The sequence below is a fragment of the Lolium rigidum genome, chromosome 3, assembly GCF_022539505.1.
Source record: "Lolium rigidum isolate FL_2022 chromosome 3, APGP_CSIRO_Lrig_0.1, whole genome shotgun sequence".
NCBI classification, from domain to species: Eukaryota; Viridiplantae; Streptophyta; class Magnoliopsida; order Poales; family Poaceae; genus Lolium; species Lolium rigidum.
In genome coordinates this window covers 301,563,991-301,571,260 of record NC_061510.1, presented here as the reverse complement: position 1 = coordinate 301,571,260, position 7,270 = coordinate 301,563,991, and positions in this window count along the sequence as shown.

Below are 7,270 nucleotides of genomic sequence, written 5' to 3'. Positions count from 1 at the left end.
CCCTTATTCTCGTGTAGTCTTTCTTCGTCGTCGTACTCGACGAGTCGAAATACTGGGGCTAGTGACCACTTTGGATCTAGGATGATGAGTGTGCAGTATTTGTCCCCGCTCAACACATGCAATTGAAATGGAATGTTGGAAATGATCGGCAATGGAAGAAATATATAAGAAAGCATAAGTTACGACGGCCGTGAGCGGATGTGTACTTACTCGGGAAAGACAGGCAGTAAGAATGGTGTTGCTCTCTTTGTGCATGAGCATGAAGTTCGGAGGTACCGCACCGCCTTGGTCCGTGTCCTTGAGCCGCCCCGGAGCTGGCTATCGCGCATGTAGTAGGGATCTGCTACCGCGATGTGGCGGGGTCTCTCTCTGTTGATCTTCATCTCGAAGATTGATCGCGATAGACGCGACCAAGTTATAGTCGAGCCGTTTCGAGTGAAATAGATTGAAGACGTCCTCGAACGCTATGAAGAAGATATCCATGGGGTCTTCATTGACGAAGTTCTGGTTGGACGGCACCTTGACCGAGAACACCGGGTAATCTGGATCCTTTTCATTAAGAAGGACGCTCTCTTGATAATGAATAGAGTGCTGCAAAGGGAGCATTTGTCCACTTGCGAGGTGTTCCAGTGTCCGGAGGCAGTATAGGTTTACCAGCCTTCATGACACCGGGGCAAGCCATCCGGTGTAGGTGGTACCATGTCGCCGGCCCGGATCCTCTTAGGAGCAGGTGCTGGCTCGAAGATGCGCTCTTCTTGGCTCCTCTCTTCCTTCCCTTCTTAACTTGACCCACCGGGGTGCTTGTGGTGCCGATGGTGGTGCTTCGGTGCCGGTGGTGCTTCCGAGGTTGCCGGGGTTGATTTGGGTGGATCCCCGATGATCGTCTTACGCAGCGTGTTAGGGCTGAAAACGGTAGCAGGCTTGACTTGGAGCTGGATTGCCAGCCCTCCGGAGGAGTGTCTTGAGAAAGACCCGTGAAGACCAGGCGCGCTGTCGTGATCGTAGGGGGACGACTAAGTTGATCGCCGTGTGTGCGGAAGGCTTGTTCATCCATAGGAGGCATGTACATATCTTGGCTGCAGGCGCCATTGTTGATGTAGGCATCGATGTCATCATCATCATCTACATCGTTGCCATCAAGTGGCGCCATGTCCTGGACCTTAGGTGGTGGCGGTTGCGATGCCGCCGCTTGGCGTACCGTGCGTCTAGTAGGCGGTCGTTGCGGTAGCGCTCCCAACAACCTGTTTGTGGCGTCTCGGTGGTGACGGCGATCGCTCGGCTCCTTCCGGTGGCGGCGGCGACCGTCGGTTCCTTCAGTAGTGGGGCGGCGACCGCCGCTTCCTTAAGGGTGTCGCTCGGCGTTGGCGATCTTGGGCCGGATGATAGGGAGGTGGCGCCGGTGCTTCTCTTACAACTCCGAAGACCCCCCCCCCTGCACGATCCGGTTCTTCGGCCATTTCATAAGCCATGAGGTGCAATCCCCAAGGGGCAAAACCTCGCCTTCTTCTCGTGCCCGGAGGTTGAAAGGGGGATGGCGTAGCGGCATCCCGGCACTACCATTACCAACTTGACCTTCGCCACGTCTTCCGCCAATGTAGCGCCGTGCATAACGCGGGAAGCCATGACATAGCCGCTAGCAACTTCCACCAACTTGCCGCCGGGCTCCACCGTTTGCGTAAGTATGCATTGTTCATCCCGAGTCGGGGCGCCATGTTGGGCATCGTGAGATGGCAGTCACGAAAGGCATATATAGTTAAAGAAGATGACGCGAAGGAGTAACTAATGAGTTTACCTCCTTGATGGCGTCGATCTCGGCTACTGTCGATACAAGGGCGGCGGTTGGGGGCGTCGATGCGACCAGTTGGAGCTGCGGCGGCGGTTGGAGCTGCGGCGGTGTCTGGTGGAGTCCCGACGCTGGCGTCGGGTGGAGCGGCACCGTCGGCGACACGTGGAAGCTTGAGTTGCTGCCGCTAATGCTGGGCACATGTATCGGCCCCACTTGACCTCCCGCATTCCAAGCAGCTAACCCCTCCATCAACCTGTGGGGATGATCTCGCCGGATCTTCTCGTCCAATAACTTGTTCATCATCTCCGTGTTCTCCACAGGCTTTTCGGCCACCAGCCTTCTCTAGTGACTCCACCTTCTTCTTCAGCTCCCGAACCTCGGATTTATCCTTAGCCGATGACCTCCTCTCCAACTTTCTCGTCTTGGCATCCGATCCGTAGTACTCGGATAGCTTCATACTTGTGCCAAAGCCGGACACACGGCCACCCGACGCCGGTGGCTTGTCCGGCTCCCTCTCCTTGTACTTGTTCATCGCCTCGTTGAAAGGCGTGTCCCACTGTTCCTGTCGACCCTCGGGACGACGGGCCAGCCTTCGTCAACTCTTCATCCTTTAGACAAAGGAACTTAAGGTTAGCCCATTTGGCTTCATTGCCTAATAAGATGAGCGAAATAATATAGAACTATCCTTACCGTGTACTTCTCGAAATCCCTCACGTCTTCGTGATCCGTAATAAATTCCCCCGTCTTCCGCCTAAGTAGTAGCGGGACCGGACAAAGTTCCTAGCCTCGTTCATCCCGGATTTTGTGCCAGGGGTTTTCTTTCCCGCACGTACCATCTCGGCATCCTCCTTGTCCCAAGTGGGCTGTTTTCCTCAGTAACCGCCGCTTCCGCAATGGTGGGTCCCTAAGTTCAAATCCCGCATTTTCTTCCCCGTGCGGTCCATTTTTTAACAATGTCACTCGTAAGTAAGACTTGAATGCATTAAAGTCTTCTAAGGAGAGCGACGGGTCTTTGCTACTTATCCTCTCCCAGCTTTCACCGGCCTCGATCTTTCCCTTCAGCCGGTTCTTCCAGCTGCTCAAGGCGGTGCTCATCTTCGTGAGAGCTAAAGAGTCCACCTTCTTATTTAACGGCTCCGGGAACGTGTATCGTTGGTGAAGCTTCCGGAGGAGGGATTGGGCGATAGCCTCGTTCTCCTTGCTTCGAGGTCCCGAGTTAGGATCGGCACGGTTTCACTGGACGATGCACCCTAGTTGCATGCCGTACTCTTTGGCAACCCACGAAGGCTCCAAGGGTAGGCCACTTTCGGAGACTACCGTGAAATGATCGGTGACGTTGGCGAGCACTTGCGGCCTCCGATCCCTCCTTGGCCTCCTCGCCGTCCTCTTCTTCTTACCCTCCCGAGGGTTGCCGCCGCTATCACCTTCCGTGCGGTTGGCCGCGTTCTCTTCACCGGCCGTCTCTTCACCGGTCCGGGCGGCGTCGTCCCGTGTATCGTCATCGTCGCCGGTGTCGGCGGCGGCCCCCGGCCCTCTCCTCGGAGGCGAGTGTCCCGGCCCTCTCCCTCGGAGGCGGCGTCCCGGCCCTCTTCCTCATCGTCGGGCGACTCGGCGGCGGCCTTCCGGGCTGCTCGTAGCCCTCCTGTAAGTCCTTGTTGGCCTCTCTCGCTTCTTCGCTCGGCTCCTGGGCTTAGAAGTGTTGCCCAACATGTTTATTTGCACTTCATTAAAAGAGGCAACAAGTTAGTACAAAAGTCAACCGAAAATTCGGCATGACTTTTGCTAATTTTTCTACGTAGAGTGCCCATTTCTCAACCGAAACGGAAGTTAATCAACGCTTCGGGAGAAATGGGCAACTCAATGAAATCCCTGCAAAAATATCCACCATATACACCATATATCCACCATATCCACCATATACACCATATATCCACCATATCCACCATAAACCGTAAAACCTGGACATATATTGCTGGACATATATAGTTCCTATTTTTTTAACCTGGAGCACTACAACAAATTAACCTCGAAGCATCTACAATACATCAAACAAAACCTGGTGCATCAATACAACTGGCATTATTAACCTAGAGCATCAATACAACAAATATTATTAACCCGGAGCATCTACAACAAATTAACCTGGAGAATCTACAATACATCAAACAAAACCTGGAGCAATCACCTGGAGCACTACAACAAACCTGGAGCATCTTTTTAACCAACTGTTAGCATATTTAGTGCAGCCAATGCAAGTAGCTAATGACTTAGAAAAATGACTTCAATAGTAGGCAGTAGTATTTCATTCAAAATCAACTAGGCAAGATTATTTCATGATTAGCTTGTTCATTTTTTCATTTGTATTAAAAAACCTAACAAATCCTAGCTAGCAAGTAGCAATAAAGAACATCAACATATAAAATTCCAGAGATAATTAAATAGCGTAGCTTGAGCATCATATGGAAATGCTAGTGTCTTCAAATGAAAATGCTATTACTCATAATTACTTAAATTTTTGGTAGATAATTACTTAAATTTAAAAAGGCAGTATATGCTTCTTCATAACCAAGAATACAAGCTTATAGAGCAAGCCAACCAAGTAGCTACCGCCAACATGTGAGCATGAGCATCATTTACGTATGATAGAAACAACAACAACATTAGCTTGTTCATTTTTATTTTTATTCCCAAATAGTAGGTTGTAGCTTGTTCATTCAAATAGTAGGCAGTAGCTTTTTTATCTCTAAATTCAAACAGCAAGCATTTCATGTACTAGTAGCATTATTATCTTGAAACCCCAAGCAGTAATCGGTATATCATGACATGTGACCAAGTAGCTACTGCCAACATATTCATGAAAGCATCATCCAATGCATTATTTGGGGAAGCAAAATTGGGCTGCTATAGGATCATAGGCATTCATAGGTTTGGGAAGTGGCCCCTAGCATCACCAAGCTATTAAACCACAACCAAAGCATCAATCATCATAATCTACTAAGATTCAGATTATAATGGATATTTACCAACAATTACTTGGCATCCGGCCATTCATTCTATGCAAACAAATTGAATCATTATGAATACATAGTTCATCAATAAATAGTTCCGATAATTCATACTCGACTCTCTGTTAACCCTCTTTTAAACATTTTCAAAATTCTTATCATCTCGTCTAAATCAAAATTCATACTGACCATCAAATTTATATTTGACTAACACATCAAAATTCATAAATTGAATGTCCACATAAGCTATAGCAGCACTACATCAAAATTCATACTGACCATCAAAATTCTATTTGACTATATGTATATGCAACATTGTCAATTGCTCAATCAAAATTAACTACATCACCAAGCAAGAAATTAAGCAAATTGAGAACCAAATTGAGAGGCATAGGGGAGAGGGAGGGAGGCATAGGGGAGAGGGAGGGGCCGGGCACGGGGAGAGGGAGGGAGGCACAAGGGAGAGGAGGGAGGCACGGGGAGGGAGGCACAAGGGAGAGGGAGGGAGGCACAGGGGAGAGGAGGATCTCACCGACGGCGGCGCTAGGCGGTGATGGCGAGCGCAGCGATGGTCCTCCTCCTCCTCCTCCCGCGCTGCGCGGCGCGGCGGGGTGGTCCTCCTCCTCCCGCTCGCGGCGTGTGCGGGGTGGTCCTCCTCCTCCTGCTCGCAGCGTGGGCGGGTGGTCCTCCTCCTCCTCCTCTTCCTCCCCGCTCGGTGGTGCTAGGCGGCGGTGGCGAGTGCTAGGCGGCGGTGGAAGCTAGGGTTCGTCATGCGGATACGAATGGGGAAGAGAGAGATGGGGGAAGAGCGAACCGCTCATTTACCAAGTCGAGAATGCGTGGCGCATCTAGTTGTGCATGCGCCATAGAATTCCTTACTCCGTGGCGCACCAAGCGGGACATGCGCCACGGAATTAAGGAATTCTATGGCGCATGCAGTACTAGGTGCGCCACGAATTTACCGACTTAGTAACAACCGGGCTAATGTTGTGTTCCGTCGTAAACACAACGATTAGCCCGATGGTTAGCCCACCGGTAGGCTTGGGTAACCCGAGTTCGAACCCTGGTTGCCCCTACTTTTTCCCTTTTTAAAAATGTTTTTGTTACATTTTCAAGAAACAACACAACATTTAATAATAATTACTAGATATTTTCAATTACAAATTACTTGTCTCACACACACATGTTCTTGTCTCTCTCACACACACATGCATGTACTTGTCACACACACATACACCAAAAAAAGATCTTCTTCGTCCCGGCTCCGAGCTCTAGCGTCTCTTCGCAATCTTCTTGCCCTTTCGGTTGTTGGCGGTTGAATACTTTATGCCGGCCACCTTGAGATTTCTTCGCGTGAATGGACAACCTTTAGAGGGTAGGGAGGTCTTCCTTCTTACTTTACTAGTAGTAGGCATGTCGAAGTGCCTGTCGAATTCCTCCTCCATCTTCGGGTCACCGTTCTTGTCCAAGTCTTCCTCGTTGGCGTCTCCTTGCATTCCTATGATGCTCCTCTTGCCCCTCCTCACGACAACACGGCTAGGCCTCGACGGATCGGTGATGAAGAAGCATTGGTCAACTTGGCTACCGAGTACCCATGGCTCATTTTTCGCGGATGCGTTCTTCGATTTTGCATCGGGTATAACCATGGTTGTGAAATATCGGCCTTCTTTTTCGACCTTCTTGGCCCATCTCACACGAAACATTGGCACCGTCTCTCCACAGTAATTGAGCTCCCATATCTCCTCGATCCTTCCAAAAATCTTTCCTTGACATTAGTCTCGTCATCGGCGTATGACAAAGATAGTTACTCCCGAGTTTTGATTTTCACTATTTCTGTCCTTTTCCTCGGTGTAGAATCTGTAATCGTTGATGTCGTACTCCCGATAGGTCCTTACGTTATGCGCGGGTCCCTGTGATAAGGTGTATATGAGTTTTTCATCTTCGGTAGAAGGCGTATTTCTCCGTGCTTCAACCAGCTTGAGTTTGCTTGAACCAACGCGTGAAGCTCGGAGTTGTGCTTTTGGTTACGTCTCCCATCTTCCTCGGCCGGCCCATATCGATGTAATTCTGCTCGACCATGCTTTTGTGCTCTTGCACGAAAGGTTCGGTCAGTTTTAAGTGTTGTAGCGCGACCCGGTGAGCCCTGTCAAAGTCGTCGCGTCGATTTTCAATGCCGACATGGATTGAGCGGTAGCCCTCGCGGTGACCGACTCCAGCGAGCCTCCCGAGGTGCGTCCCGGGTGGTAGACCAACATGATCCTCGTCGTCCTCGGTGCTTAGATAATTCCGCGTAAGGAGATGCACTCGTAGGTTAGAAACCCCTTGGCCATGCTTGCGTCTGGACGGGCCCTATTGCGAACGTATCCTTTCATGACACCGTTCGCCTTTCGAAAGGCATCATGTTGTGGAGGAACGTTGGGCCGAGCTGCTTGATGTCTTCAACGACATGGAGAAGGAGATGGACGCATATATCACGTAA